The sequence below is a fragment of the Camelus ferus genome, chromosome 14 (genome assembly GCF_009834535.1).
Source record: "Camelus ferus isolate YT-003-E chromosome 14, BCGSAC_Cfer_1.0, whole genome shotgun sequence".
Classification (NCBI taxonomy): domain Eukaryota; kingdom Metazoa; phylum Chordata; class Mammalia; order Artiodactyla; family Camelidae; genus Camelus; species Camelus ferus.
In genome coordinates, this window is record NC_045709.1 from 37296337 (window position 1) to 37313118 (window position 16782).

The 16782-nt window shown below is 41.9% G+C and overlaps 1 protein-coding gene across 2 annotated transcripts in view; it reads left to right on the forward strand.

Moving 5' to 3' along the window:
• ABCC4 (ATP binding cassette subfamily C member 4) overlaps nucleotides 1-16782 on the forward strand; it is a 190059-nt gene that overhangs the window by 103226 nt on the left and 70051 nt on the right. The gene's annotated exons all lie outside the window — the stretch shown is intronic.

Genomic DNA, 16782 nt, shown 5'->3' on the forward strand with positions numbered 1-16782 from the left:
TTTCAAAATGAAACTGCACCAGTGGGAGTGTGAGAGGAGTTTAGGAAATAAAAGTGAGTGGTTCTTTATCTAAAGATCACCATCTCTAATCTCACTGCAGACCAGGCCCTTGACCATTGTCACATGCTCTCCTGACCCCTCAGGGACTGGGCGCTAGAGCTCATCTTTGATAAGTGTATTAGGGAAAGAGGGGGGATGCCAGTGCTTCCAGTGTTGCCCTTTGTAAGTATCCCCACACACGTCTCTTTGGGATTTTTAAAAGTGTTACCAATGCTTTGACAGTGAGTAGAACGTAGGCAATGACAGTTTCTGCCTAAGTTGTGTTATCACGAAATCAACTATGATCTGTTGAGTGTTCTTTTCATTCCATTCTTGGCAACCAGGATTAATCTGTTAGAAATTTCCCCCTCATTTAGGGAGAAACTCTTTAATACTTAGAAAAAAGACATCAAGCTTCAAAAGTACACTTTGAGTGGAAGTTTATTGAAATACTGTGGTTAAATTGAAAGCTATCATAAAATCAGGTGCTCTGTTCTGGAAACACTTTCATTTCTTTTCTGCATTTGCATTTTAATAGATTGTGTCACATGGGGAAATGTTTCAATCTCTTGAACACCTGGAAAGTCTATTTTAGGCTTGTGATGTGTTTAAGAGTCTTTATCCAGACATTATTCCAAATACAGTCATGCTCCTCATGGTAGGAGAATCCTGCCTCGGGGTCTGCTGTGGGGAGAAAGCCGTGTGTAGAGCTTGGGTTGTTGATACATCAGTAGAAACCAGTGTATCTGCTCTGGTTGATTTTTTTAGCCAAAATTTGGGGCTGTTTAAGTCAATAATTAGTTAATGGTTTCTCTCTGTACTTCAAGTGGTTATTTCTATGTGTCCTGTTGGTTCAGTGACTGATCTTACCCTCTGCATGATCGAGGAATATAATCAAAAAGTAGAAAGATTTTTGAGGGTGTGGTAAGGAAAACAGTGCACCTACTTCTTTCTGTCCTACAGAGATATTTGAACAGACCCTGTAGTATATGTGGATTTGCCCTTAAATATATTTTTTTTACATAAATAATTCCATATATCAAGATCAGCAGTGCTTTGAGGCAGAATCATGGATTAATTTTTTTCATTACCTTCAAATATTTAAAGATAGATTAAGATGGAAATGGTTGCTTTCTGGTATGTAGTCATTTTTAGATTTTTTTTTTTCCTTTTTTCTTCTGTTGGTGTCAGACTGGCTTGGGCTCATAAAATTTATTTCCTTTAGGGGGAACTATAAATCTATTATTCTGACTTTTTCGAGAATAAAATGGCAATAACATCTTAAAATTATATCTCATCCTTCTATAAATCTTCTCTATATTTTCCTTTTTACTCAGCATAAAAATGAAAAGGGAGTCAAATAGGGCTTAATGAGTTCCACCAACGGGTGATACTGCAGATCAAAGTATTTCTCTTGGTACCAACTTTTAAATATTAGTCTTTACATAATCCTCTAAATGGAAGGAAAAGAAACATGTATTTCACAATGATGAGTCATCAGTGTTACTAGAAAATGGTTCTTCCTTGACTTCCAGATTAAATAAATACTTGTTGACATAAATAGAGTAATAAAAGGCAGCACCTGTGTAATCCAGACGGTCGGTGGTTTATGGTACAATCAGATAAGGTGCTATTTATTAACACATTGTCAAGTCTGTAGACACACATCAGGGAATTTTAAAAATTGCATGAAGAATTTTTCATTCCTCTTGATGCCAAATGTTCTAAATACATCTTTAACAAAGGAGACCCTACAGGGGTTTCATGCTTAATTGACCTGGCCTTCAGATATGTCTTCTCTTGATTCTTGCTATATCCAGGTCGCCAACTTTTCTAGATGAGATTAAGGTTTGAAATTTTAGGTAGGAAAATGTGTACCTTGTAACTCGGAGGTAAACATTCAGTATAATAGAAGCTTCTCTTTTCTCGCTCCTTGATTCTTACATTCATTTTTGTCAGAATTAGATGACATAAGAGAGACCTCTGGTTGTCATCAGTAGACGTTTTAAATGTATTCATGCACAGGGAGTTGGGGTGGAGGTGGAGGTGCTGCGATGTCTCAGATCTGCTGGCGGTGGAACTTTGGGAGAGCTGTGCCCGTCATTTCACTGGCACAATGAAGATCCTCTCGATTGCAGCGTAGTAACCCTAAGTGGCATGGATACTGGGTTGGGTGTGTGTGCGTGTGACTTCCTTTGAGTTAGGATGTCACACCAGGATCAGATTCATATTATTGGATTCTGTTAAAGAAGTGTGAAATTTAAAGTTGGAAAATTAACCAGCGAGTAAAGTGATCTGTGACTTGACCAACACCAAAGTGAATGCATTTTCTTTATTTCTAATGATGGTTTTGAACCACTATGTTATATGGGATCCTTGGTGCCCTGTGGTAATGAAAACAGTCTTTGGAATCAACCCACCTGAACGTTAATCCCAGCCCTGCCAACATACCTTTGTCAAGTTATTTAACCTCTATCTGCCTCAACTCAGGTACAGTGAGGGTGATAGTCTGGAAATAGTCCCAGTCGTTTTCATGTGTGTGAGAATTAAGAGAATATATGTATATATATAAAGCATTTAAAGCAATGTCTAGGAAATAGCTGCCATTGATTTATTACTATTATTATTTTTTTTTTTTGGCAGGAGTGGGGGTCAGGTTTATTTTTTTAATAGCAGTACTGGGGATTGAACCCAGGACTTTGTGCTTGCTAGGCACCCATTCTGTACCCTCCCCCTAATTTATTTTTGACTAAGTGACATGATGAAATCTTAGGGATTCTTCTTTTTGCCTTTTTTCCCCCTGCAAAATCCAAATGAATATGTTAATTTTTATAAAATGGTTGGGCATGGTGAAGTGTGTGTCTGTTTTCCCTGATGCAAGGAAAAACAGATAAATGACCAAGACTAACAAGCCACAAAACAAAATTGACAGCATGTTTGTTTGTTTGTTTGTTTGGGTCTTGTTTTTGTTTTCATCAGAGCTTAGCTTCATTCCTGAGTTCATTTTAATTTGGTTTTGCAGCAAGAGCTCAGTTTTGCATATAAGTACAAGACATCTGGTTTACTTTTTGTTTGGAGATGATATGGCTGAAATTTATTACAGAAGTCTATTTTGTAATTAAGGAAAGACAGTTGGAAATTTTATAAAATAATTTTCATTGCAATGGAACCTTGGAATTATTCCAGGGAAGTGGATGTGTTTCTTAAGAGTAGCAGGAACTTACCATTTTTTAGAAAATGCTGGTCAAAATGTAGAACTTCTATGTATTCACCTTTTTCAAAAAGCATGAAAAATGACAAATTTCACAAGTGAAAGTTAAAGTTGACCTAAGGCAGTTTTAGATTGTGGAGGCTTCAGATTTTATTCATGGGATGTTTTCAGAGACATTTCGTGGTTTGTTCACTCCAGTTAATTCCAGGCAGTCCTCCTGCATTTCTATCAGATGGGCATTCTGATACTTTAAAACTTCCTCTTGCTCAAAATGGGGTTGAAACAACCTACGATGAAAATGAGATTCCCAGTTCTCATAAACTGTAGATGATATTTTTAATGCAGTTAAAGGCTAACACATACGACAGAACAGATACAATTCTACTATGCATATAGCCAAAATAGTGTTAATGAACTAACCATTTAAATTCCACAACTTACTGGCTGGTATGATGCATTCGGGTAGATGCAAAAATGCTTCTCTGTGGGTGGAGAGAGCTTAGTGAAGACAAAGAGCACTTACTCCATTAACCTGCCTGCCAGGTAGCTGTGTTGGTTGGGCAGGGAGCACCTACCTGTCCGAAGTCTTGGCATGCACCCTCAATTATGTCCGAGAACCCTTTCTCTCTGAAATTCAGTGATTCTATCTTCCTGCAGAACTTGCTAAAAACAACTTGATGTAAAAGAAAACCAAAAATAGGTGGTAAGGACTTCAGAGGATTTTTATGATAGTCGTTTCCATACACTGTCTAATGTTTCAGAGATGAGCTGTATGACAGAGGTTTCGTCTGTTGGCAGCTACAATCTAGTTCCCTATCAAATTGAGCATCAGCCCGAAGTATGATTTGGACTCTTGCCCTTTATCTTGTCATTTCAGAGCAACATCATAAATTTATTTGACATTTTAAAACTTGTTACAGTACCGACACTTCCATTGTCTCATTTCATCTGTAATAGCAACAGAGTAACAAGAAGTCTGCTGCCATCTCCTCTGGCTGCAGACCTTGTGCACAGCAGACCCGTGTCCTTCTCTGCCGTCTCGTCCAACGCTCTTGTTACTGTCCCCGTCGGTTTTTATGTGGGAACCACAGAGATATGATGCCTGTAATTGAAAATTAAAGAACCAGGTTGCCCCAAATCATTCATCAGCACACAGATTACACCCATGAACATCAAGGAAGCATCTCCACGTGCCAGTGTGCTGGGAATTTTGCGCAAGGTAGAGACTGTATTCTGTATTCTCCCTGAGCGTTTTCTAAAGATAAGTCACCCTTTCTCATGTGTTACAGTATTTTACACAATAACGGCTGTTTTTTAGGTCAGGGTGAAATTATGTTTAGCATAGGATTTCCTATGACATGAGGACATCATCGTAATCACAAGTAGTTTCAGAAATTCGCCCAACCTCAACACTCCACCTAAAACCCGTGTTTCAGTGTGTGTGTGTGTGACAGCTGGTGACGTGTATCTGGGTATGTATGTGTGTATGTGTGTTGATACATAAACTGTAATTTGAGTTACAAGTATAAGAGTGAGAAATATTTTAATTCTTTGGTCTTCACTGTCCCCATTCTGTTTATCCAGTTTTTACATGAGCTTCTTTAATCAATTTTCACAGGGACTTGGCATTTGAAAAGGAATTAGTCCTAGAATGGGGGTGGGACATGGGTCTTTTTCATCTGTAGGAAAGGTTACTGGTTCTGAAAACGAGATGATCACCTTAGCCTGTTGTTATGTCCCTACATTTTTGAGACATTTTCACTGATGCCTTGTTACTGACTTTTTAACAAGGTATGTTTGTCAAACAACAGTGTATAAGTGGAATGTGTACGACATTGATTTGATATGTTTATACTGCAGTAGGATCGCTGTTGTAATGTCAGCCAACACCTATCACACCACATAATTATTCTCATGGTAGGAGTGATGAAGATCTAGTCTGTTACCAAATTTAATATTTGTAATATTGTTTTGTTGTCTATAACCACTGTACTGTGCATTAGGTCTCCAGGAGTTATTTGTCTGCCAGTTGCAAATATAGACATTTAAACAACATCTCTTATTCTCTCGCTGCCCCTGTCCCTCCTGCCCCTGGTAACTTCCACTTTACTCTCTGGTTTTATGAGTTTATTAATTTTTTAAGATTCTACGTATAAGTGCTATTATACAGTATTTATCTTTCTTTATCTGACTTATCTCTCTTAGCATAATGTCTTCAAGGTCCATCCATGTTGTTGCAAGTGGCAGAATTTACTTTTTTCTCATGGCTGAATAGTATTTTACTGTGTGTGTGAGAGAGAGACAGAGCCATGCATACCACATCTTTTTTCACTCACCTGTTGATAGGCATTTAGGTTGCTTCCATATCCCGGTTATTGTCAATAACGCTGCACTAAATATGGCAGTGCAGCTGTCTTCTATATACCCTGTTCCATTTCTGTTGTGACTTTGAAAATAAAGTTTTTAAATTTTATAATTGATCATAAGTTTGCAAGTTCTTAGCTCTAAAATTTGTTATTCTAAATTGTAATGGGAGGGATCATGGTATCATAGTGAGGTCTTATTTGTCATTCAAGCCCTTAGGAGTGAAAACAACGTAATACTTGTTATGAGCCTTTTTTTTTTTTTAATACATAACTTAAAGTGGGAGGAGAAGTTAGTGGGAAAGGGAGTTTATTCTCAAATCCTTTCAGAATAGAAATACTGTTAAGCATTCTGAGATGTCTTTAAACATTTGCATAAAGACAGAGTTATCTTTATGTAGGCAATTTTGTAAATGTAGTTAATGTTTAATAGGGCTTGTATTGGACTTTTAAATGGAGAATAATATGGTTAGAGGACTTAATAATTGGAATTGACAGAATGAAGATCTGAGAAGGTTACTATTGGGCGAATCACAGCAAAATGACTTCTTATGTTAGAAGAATCCCATTCAGTTCTGCTGTAGATCTCAAGACAGAAGGGGGCTATAGAAGAACGGGTCAATTCCCCTGTTGGTGTAGTTCAGATAAATCGTGTTACTAACGTCTGGTGACTCAGCTCTAAACTCGACAGGGGCTTAGAGCTTATGAGAACGGTAGCCTGGAGCCTTAGATGCATCAATCCAGATGAATTCCCACTTAAAAACACCTTTTTTCCTTTCTTACTCATTCAGGCTTTGAAAGAAGGTTTGCTTTTCTGTTCTTCCTGCCCAATTGGCGTGCCATGGGGGCCCAGGCGCCGTGGGGCGCCTCCCCCCGCCCCCCACTTTTGGATCTCCTGCCCCTCACAAGTTTCCGGTGATGGAAAGACAAAGAGATTCTTCCATTGTCTGTTTTACTGTTTATTTCTTTTCTTTTTCTTTTTTCTTAAATGAAGGAAGTGAGGATTGAACTCAGGACCTCATGCATTTTAAGCATGCAGCTCTACCACTGAGCTATTTCCTTCTCCCCCTGCCCCAGCTGTGTGGTATAGAAATAAAAAAAAATTTGGAAATTTGCAGGAAAATAGTATCTAGAAAAATCTTACAATTTAGTCTCTACAAGGCTCAGTGTTTTATAGTGACACAGTTTTATTTTTGCTCATTCATCTTATCATGTTTGGGAAAGGCTCCAATCCCAATTTTAGCCATCATTTTGTTCTCTGTTGTAAACTTTTTTTGTAACATGTAATAAGGTTGCAGCATACCTTGTAACATAATTTAACAATTTTTAATGCAATTTATAACATGTGATAAGTTTTTTGTAATAAGTTTGTAACTGGATGTATCACTATTTCCCACGTCCTGGGAAAACCTGTGTTCAGTGTGCTTTGTATTTTGATGGTCTTAAATAAAAATTTGGAAAATTGGGTTCCTGAGCAAGGCTTCCCATTTGCTTTTGGGGCCCCAGATAGTTGGATCACATTCTCCTTTGTTGGGCTGAAGTAACTCAGCGCTATGGTCTCCATCCCCACACTTAACTTCTGTGGTTCTTTTGAAATAATTGGCTGAAACACATTAAGGTTTGCTTGTCAAAAATGTCGCTAATCTCCCCCCACCCCGTGTAATATTCACTTTAGTGAGAGAGGTTGTCTGTGGCGCTTCCTGTTCCCAGAATCTCTCCTGTGTTTTGTCTCCTTACGTTATACTTTGGACTTTTGGGCCTTTTTGTTTCCTTTGCTGAGACTGAGGCCACCCACCTGGCAAAAATGGCCGGGTGATCAAGACTGAGTCTGGACAAGACGGGAAAAAAATGATACCCAGGTGCAAAGTGAATTGACCTAAAAATCTGAGGATAAGGAGTAATGTGTTTTGATCTGAGAAAAGAAAACAGTGTTGGACTCTACTCCACGCCCGTTTTGATGACTTTTCACAGCATTTGAAGGCGCAGCCCATTCAGCCTTGAACCTTTTCTTGGCCTTCACGTTGTAACCTCCTGGCACTTTAAAGCTCTCTTACTCCTTTCTGATGAAAATATTAGCCATTCCGGATTTGTGACTAGTGAGTCCACTCAGCTCTGAGTAAAGCTTTCGGCGATGGGCAACACGGACTTTAAATCTGAGGCCTGTGAGCCCCTGACTGCCCGAGAGGCTGGGATCCTGCAGTGAACTGACTTCATTACAAGCCCGCACAGGCCTTATTTAATGCAACCAAGTTTGGAATGCTGGTAAGGAACACAGTTAAGGTCTTGGTCTGAGAGGACTTTGATGTCCTGCAGAAGCCTGATTTCCCCCTAATAAGCATGAACCGCATGTGCGGTGTAGCTCTCAGGAGATGAATATTTGTTCGTGTAGGATACAACTGCAGACATACCCTGAGAGTGATGGGAAGGTTGGGCAGGATATGCCTTTGGAGGAAAAAGAAGAACTAGTGTGCAAGGCTTTGCCAGGCAAATCCATAAATACCAGGCCAAGAGTACTCCTGCAAACGCGTCAGTTCGGGTTTTACCAGGAATGATGGACAGGCACTTGCAGGTTCTGCCAATAGAGAATTTCCTTCAAAGTTTAGCTACATGTCTTCTGTACAGATTTCAAACCCTCCTCAAGCCCCTTTCCCCTTACACAGACATTTCTACTCTCTTCTTAGTTCCTAGAGTTTTGTGTGGAAGAATGCGCGAGAGGCCATTATTCTGTGGTTGTCTTCTTAACTTTCCCAGAAGGAATGCACATTGAGTCCCAGGGCCGGTACCCTGTGCAGTCCTTGGTAGCCTGGATTGCTGAGAAGGCTTGCTGTTCATGTTGTTTACTTGTGCAAGGAGAAAGGTTTCAGTTCCACATCAGGTTTTCACACCCCTGCACATTCCTGGGGCAGCCTGTAGCTTGTCATCAGACCATCTTTGTTGCCTCTCGTCTAGAGGAGTCATGGAGGATCCGTGGACTGCCTGCCCTCCCCTCCAAGGGAGACAGGAGAAGGGACACACCCCCTCCCCACAGCTGAGGAAACGATGGGCCTGTGGGTGCATCCCTTATGCGGGGTGGTGGGGGGATGGTGGGCGCACACTGGGCTGGGGGTGATGTGGGAGATTTTGAGTGGGTGTGACTTCATGGTGAGGAGAGCCTTTGGAAGAAGGAGAGGCTGAGGCAAGGCTGGTGAAGTAGGACCATTCCTGATGGAGGGAGGGGGGATATTTGAGGCAGCACAGAATCCGGTCAGGCGGTGGACTGTAGAACATACCAGAATGAGCGCTGGAGCGGACCATCTTTTCCGTCTGGGTTGCTGCCGGCTTCAGGCCAGGGGACGCTGTGCAGTCTCGGGAGCACTTGTTGATGAAGGTGTGACCGCCACTCAGATATTTGGCACCGAAATCTCTTCCTACTGGAACAGCTGCTGAGATGGGGAGTGGTACAGGATCGATCTGAGTGGAGACGCAGTATCGGATAACAACACTGGGATCCTTAGATACCTTGAAGCTGCAAAGAACAGAATTAGAATGAAGAACAGGATGAAATCTTTTCTTTGTTAGGTTTAAACGATTTCCATAGGTGCTTCCTGCCTTGAGGCGTAGGCGGACTGGAACCATATACGGGTGCATGCTGTTTCTAACCGCTTAGGTCCACACTGGGTGTGGGTGGTGTAGTGTGGGTGCCCAGACAAGGGTGGGCTTGGAACTGGGGATGTCCCACCACCCCCCAGCTGGCCCTCCTGCTTTTGTCACAGGGCCATGTCTCTGAGTTGAGGTGGAACATTCCTGTGCATTTGAATTTGACCAGTGACTACCCCCACCCCCTTTTAAATTGATACCGACCTTTGGTGCCCTCTTTCATCGCTCCCTTGGGAGGTCAGTGCCAGTCTGCCTCAGCATTGGCCTCCATTCTCATCATGAGGTTCCCATAATGACTTTTCTAAACAGAGCAAAAAAAAAAAAAAACAAACAAAAAAAAACACAACAGTTTCTAAACACATTCACTTAATCTTTCATCCATCTGGTGAGAAATACTTATCAAACCCTTAGCAGGAGGGCTCTCATCCAAACCTGTGTGTGTTCTGCTGGACAGTGCATCTGTAACCATCGCAGTGTGGCTGTGATCGGCCATGTGAAAGGAGAGGCCCAGAGCGCTGTCTCTACTTTCAGGGTGACTTAAGCATACTTGGGGAGGGGCTGCTGTGGTGGAACCGACCAGAGAATGAGTTGGGTTATCCAGGAGGTGGGAATGGCTGGTTGCGGTGACCCTGACCTGGAAACCAGGGAATCCAGGCCGCTTGACCCGAGTGGAGGGAGTGTGGGCAGGAGCGGTGGGGGCCCGGCCAGGCGGGGGTGGGCTGTGCAGGGCACGGGAACGGTTTTCATCTCCATCCCTAGAGCAGCAGGATCTCCGTGGTGGGACGCCTCATCCCACACCTATCTGTGCGTCCCAAGGTCCCATCTCCTCGGGAACCTCATAATGGGGTAGATTGGGATTTTGAGGGGGTTTTCTTTTTTAAATCTTGAAAGTATTTCAACAAGTTTTGTATCTGAGTCCTAGTTCACACTTAGCCACATGGCTTATGGCCATTTGATTCTTCAGTTTTAATTTAATTGTATCGGGTGTAACCGAGGCAAATTCTGTCCTTATGACCGTTCAAAGCGACTCACAGGGAGAAAGCAAGCAACGTATTTTTGTGAACCTTAAACGCAGAAAATTATTGTATAATGAGTTAGAGTCTGTAAAATCTGTGCACACAATTTGAAACTCAGGACAGAGTGTTGCCTGGATTTATTTTTGTAGTTCTAAATAATGACTGATATTTCATAGGTACTCAGCTGTTGCTAGTTATATAAAAAGTGAATTGCAGTCACATCTCGGTTCTGGAAGAGCATGGAGGTTGCCTCTTTGTCGGGGGCAGTTACAGAACACCAGCCGCTCCCCCTTCCCTGTGGCTTACGGGTGTGAGCTTTCCAAAAGTGTATCAGAAGATTTATCATAAGGAAAACATAGGTCATTTTTCCATAAAAATAAAAATGCTATTCAGTGGGCATGTTTCCTCTTCCACCCCCAACCCTCCTTCTCTGGGAAAAAAAAAAAACAGAAACTGGTGCTTAATCAGGGTTCCAGATGTTTGTATGTATTTATTTATTTCGATATTTATAGTGTTTTCTGTCAGGCAGTTTGCCTCCCTGGGTGCATTCCAGAAATTTTAGAAACATACATGGCAAAGCCACGAAGATCAAAGAGCCATGTCCCAGGAATGCTTTGCAGCACTAGGCCTGTCCCTGGAATGCTTTATATGACAGGAACCAAGCAGGAGCTCTCAATGTCCACGTCACGTGCTGAGCAGTGTTCCCCGTGGGGACCAGGCACCTGGTGAGGAACCCATCCCTGTGGGGGCGCTTCCTCTGCCCAGTGAGGGGCGTTCACCTGAAACCCTCCTGCAGGCCAGGGACTTCTGTGAGCTCACTGGGACATCTCCGGGCTCCTGTATCTCCTACATTTTATGGTTGATGTTTCTGTTATTTCTTCTTTGAAAAAAAAGGATTAATTATTTTTCCAACCTTCTTGAATATTAGTAGTTCTGCCACATAGACTTTTAAAGACTGCCCATTAGAAGTGTGAGTTTCATTTTCTATGTTACTTTAAAAATATGTAATAGCTACCTTCTAAATGGAAAACAGGAAGCCTTTTTCGTAGTAACTGATTACTGCCGCTGTGACCAACACTTTTGAACAAGGCAGCTCCCTCAGAAGTTGAGGAGGGAAGAGAATCAGCCAGAGTCAGGAGATGTGGAAGTTGCTTCCCTTCTGAGTCAGAAAGGCCCAGACACAACTGGCCATCCTGATAAGTTCTTCCCTGAATGTTTTAAGGATTGTGGACTTATAGGCTCATCCATCATTGTTATTCAAGTGATCAGCAGATATTCTCTTGCCTCTGCTCCTTAACCCCAGATCTCCTCTGGTTGGGAGTCAGGAGGGAGGTGGGGGAGGACAGGGCAGGGAGGTGTGTGAAAAGAAAGCATCTCAGTACCTTGGTTCCTGTCCTGAATGATGCATGCAGTGTTCTCCACAGAGAACACCACGTCAGGTATAATCTTTACCCTGCTTTCCTTCACCCTGGCCAACTCTAGGTGTCACCTGTCCGGAAGTCCGCAATGCTTTCGTGCACTAACCCAGGAACCTTTTTGCAGCAACCCAGGAACCTTTTTGCAGCAGCAGCTCAGCTGGTGTTAACCAGCTAAGGTGCTGGCAGGTTGGACAACCTTTGTCCTGGACCCTTCCCATGCCTCTTTACAATTTAAGGTGCTTGATTCTCCACCCACCTTTTTCCCCAGCATGTTTACCCCTTCTTAAATGAGAGAGCTGAAAGGAGTTGCTCTCAAGCTTGGGGAAGTTATTGCAAAGGGCTGTGGAATTCTCCATCTCCTCCAGGATGGCCTAGTTGGAGAGGAACCTTTCTCCTTCATCTCCTTTGAGAATTCCAGCCTTGCCACCAGTGACTTCAAGGATATAACTTGACATAGGCTCCCATTGTCACCAATTCATGCAAGAAATACCATCAGAAATGCTGCTCCCTGCCCAAACCATGGTTACCCAACTTTTTTTGGTTTCCTTTTAATTTGAGACCTCCTTTCCTGCCCCAACAGACACCTCCGCCTTGGCCCTGACACACTGCACATTTCTAACCTAAGTTACCAGGAGTAGGTGGGCGTGACAGTTTGGATGGATTCTGAGAGGAGGATCAGCTTGAATCTTTCCTTCTACTCTATTCTTTAAAAAAATTTTTTTTAGGTTATGGTAAAATACATGTACCATAAAATGTACCATCTTAATGATTTTTAAGTTCAGTGGCATTAGTTACATTCACATTGTTGTGCAGCCATCACTACCATCCAATCTTCAGAATTTTTTCATCTTCCTAGATTGAAACTCCTAGATTGAAACTTTGACGCCACTAAATAATAATTCCCCATGCCTGGCTTCCTGCCAGCGCCCACTCTACCTTCTGTCTCTGTGAATTTGAGTACTATTCTCACTATTCTAGGTTCCTACTTATAGAAAGTGGAATCATACAGTTTTTGTCCTTTTATGACTGGGGCTTATTTCACACAGCAGAACACCATTCCTCAGCGTTCACCCGCATTGCGGCGTGTCAGAGTTACCTTCCTTTAGGCTGAATAATACTCCGCTGCGTACATATATACACCACATTTCTGTTTTCTATTCAGTCATCGATGGACACTCGGGGTTGCTTCTGCTTTTGGAGATGGTGAATAATGCTGCCGTAAACATGGGTATATATGGATCTCTTTCACAAACCTGCTTTCAGCTCTTCCGAGTGTAGACCAAGAAGTAGAAATACTGGATCATATGATATAATTCTATGTTTCTTTTTCTTTTTCTTTTTTTTTTTTGAAAATTTTTTAAAGGAACAGCCATACTGCTTCCATAGCCCCTGCACCATTTTACATTCTCACCTACCTACAGTGTTTGGGGTTCCAGTTTCTCCACATCCTTGCCAGCATGTGTTTTCTAATTCATGTGTTTGTTTTTGATAGGAGTTATCTTAATGGGTGTGAGGTGGTCAAATTCTTTATTTCCTAGTAAATCCTAGGAGGTGGCTTTGGGCACCACTCCTCCGTGGCAGCAAGGACTAGGTCTCCTGGAAGAACTGAGAACACTTCCCTGAAGACAGGATGCCTATGTGGGTCTTGCCCTTGGAGTGCACGTTTCTTTGTTGCTGGTCTCCTTCCGTCGCCTTTTGCTTGGCATGCTTCCTCTTTTTTCAATCCTACACTTAAAAACGAGATCAAATGCAAACTCTGTTTAGCTTTATTTACAGTTTCTTCAGTCCTTTCCTGGCTTCCTTTTGACAGGCTTGGCAGAAGAAGTCACTTTAAAGTTGTAAGTTAATGTAGATGGCAAGCCCCCCACCTGAATTTTGTTACATGCTGGCAGTTTAGGTAAGTGGATGTTAATGATCTCAGCACCTTTCTGCCCAATGCCAGTGTGCTGGTTTGTGAGAGTCTACAAAAATGATCATATTTAGTCAGTTTGTGGACTAGAAGAAGAAGAAGAATGGCATCTATTTTTATTTGTATTTATAGGGGAAGCCGGAAGTGCCGTCTGGCAGTTCACGAGGCTAAATACACATGAAGAAAGATAAGAAACCCTAAGATGTTTTGTGGGCACAGGGGAGAAGAGAGGGTCCAGATCGGTAACTGTCAGCTGTGTGGGAGACACATTCTCCACTTCGACCTGATGGTTTCTTTTTTCACTTTCCCCTCGCCGTTTCCTTTAAGAATGTAGTCCTAGTTTTAATGACTTTATTGATTTGACGATTGGGTTACAATGTACTTTACTTACTGCTGAAACATTTCTCTCCTGTCAGCACTTAATGTGAATAAATCTACTTTTTGGCACCACTTTGATAGACTGTAGAACTGCTTATATTTGCAGGAAATTTTTTTTTTTACTGTGGTCTTTATGTACAGATGCAGTGTGACTTCTTCTCGCCTTTCAAAATCATCATATGTCATAGTTTTGCTGAGAAACAGACACATGCAGGGCTGTTAGCATTGTAGAGTGTCAGAGCAGCTTTAAACAAAAGGTGGGTTTTATGGCTGAGGCACCACAAAAATAGATTTAATATTTATAATTAAAGTCATTTTCTCCCCTCTTGCTACTGTGTTAGTACGTTGCAGTTTTGGATTCATAGTTCATATATTTTTTTGAAATAATAAATATGCTGTATATACCACATACACTTATGATCTGCATATGAATTTAATATTTTGTATCCAGTGAGACCCAGTTAGAATGAATCTTTATTTCGTATCCAGTGAGACCCAGTTAGAATGAATCTTTATTTCGTATCACCGAGTTTATAAGCAGAATCGAAATGTATCTTGCTAATCATTTGTCCATGAAGTTTCTCAACGTTTTCATGAAAAACCATGTCACATATATTTAGCTTTGATCGATTATACGAAGTTCAACTTGGTAGGGGGAGAAGATCATTTACCATCCTTCAAATAATTTTTTATGAAACATGACTTCCCCTTCTAAAAATATTACGTAGTGTAAGTATTTTGTTATTAAATAAAAAGAAACATTGTAAACCGAGTACACTTCAATAAAAAAATAAAATTTTAAAGTTCATAAAATAAATTTGAAAAGATATATAATTTTATTTACACTAAAATTTTTATTCGTAAACGCATGATAAAAGAAGTAATGCGGCAGCATTCAATAAAGCCAGACCACGATCCCCTCTCCGAAGGGAGGCGAGTAGAATCTTCAGCAGCACCTGTATTTAAAGCATGATAAAGCCCATTTTCAGCCAAGTCTCAGGTCTCCAATTCGTATTAGAATCAGCAATGAAGGGCAGAAATCATGTATCTTACAAGCGGCGGCAGTCGTGAAACTGAAAGCGTGTACAGGCAAGAAACAGCTCAGACAGAGTGGTGGCGTTTTTCTGGATACTTTTTCCTTGAAAGAAATGAACTTGCAGGAATGCAATAGAGTCCTTCTTGGAAACGTCCTGCAAACGTGAGCAGTCTTTGGGAACTATCAGCTGACTTACAGTGGCCCTCTGGGTTCTCCTGGGGCGCTGTGTTCTGAGGGGACGAGTCATGGTGCGGCAAAGCACAAAGGTTGAACCAGTTTTTGCTGGACAGACAGTCCTGTCGGTCAAGGATTTTTCGGGTGGGGAACCACCTGCCGTGGGAGAAATGGCCAGATCTTGCCTTTCCTTGGGGTGGAAGGTTGTCTTTTCCCTGCTCCGTGTGAATAAACATTTTAAGCTGGTGGGGTCAACTGTTGAACTCTTTTCATTTGGGAAGAAAAGAGTGGCTATTAAGAACCTGACCAGGGAGGACTGGCACATCCCTGCGTGCCTGGGAGCCTTCGGAGCGGCTCAGGGCATCCTGAATCATGCAAATTGAGCTGCCTGCTAAGTGAGGAAGGAAGGAATATCACACACAGGAGTTTGATGTCTTTTTATGAGAGAACAAAAGAGTTTCGATTCTTTTCACTTGGAGTTCAGCCTGGCCATTATGTGGCAGAGGAGGCTTAATGAATCATTGTTTAACTACCAATCCCGCCAGGTATTTGGCCATTAAATGGCCTCGTGTATAGAGTTCTTCTCTGACAGGCTCTTATGTGGCTGTGATTAATTGGCATTGAATTGTTATTTAATTACGTCCACAGAAATCTAAGAACAGTTTGTGTTCTGATTAAGTTATTTGATGTAGAAACACGCCCGGCGCTGGGGGAAGTCAGCTCTGTCCGGTACCTGCCTGAACTGCTGACAGGCCAACCTGAGCTCTCGGACCATCTAAGTATCAAAACCCACAGAGACTGGGATTTTAGGTTTTTTTTTGTTTTTTTTTTTTAAATATACTAAAGTACTTGGGGAACTCAGGTGGACTGTATAAGTCTGTAAATGTTTCCTTTTATGTTGAAATTCTTTTCAAGGTATTTATTGGCCCATGTTAAACATTTTCTGCAAGTATATTTGGCTTCCTCGGTTCATCCTGTGTTCCCGTGTGTGACAGATGTCCACCAGCTGGACACACTGACAGTGAAGAGTCAAGGGACAGACAGGACTGGGTGCAGGTTCTGGTTTGGGTGTCACCAATCTCTGAGGATGGAGCAGTGGGAGAGGGGAGGAGATGGCCCCTGGGGGATAGAGTTCCAAATACAAGGGGAGTCATTGCTTGTAGAGAATGAGCCAGGTAGCAGGAACGAACAGATTGAAAGAAAAATAATTACGTCCCAGAAACCAGCAGAGAGGAATATTTCAAAACAAAACAAAACAAAAACAAAAAGGTCATTAGAGTTGTGAGCTGTGCCAGAAAAAGTCAAGAAGAATGAGGTTGGAGGGAAAGTTGGCTGTTGGTTTCAGAAAGTCGAGGACAGGGAGTGACAAAGACAGAAGCTGCCTGGAAGGGATGTGTGGGGTATTTGAATGGGTCCTGATTCCGTGTGAGGAAGTGACAATGGTTTGGCTAAGAAGTAATGTGTCTTCTTATCCTTTATGACTGACAAGACAAGGGGGACGGTATAGCTCAGTGGTAGAGTGCATGCTTATCATGCACAAGGTCCTGGGTTCAATCCTAGTAAAAGAAAACCTAATAACCACCTCCCACCCACCCCCTACCA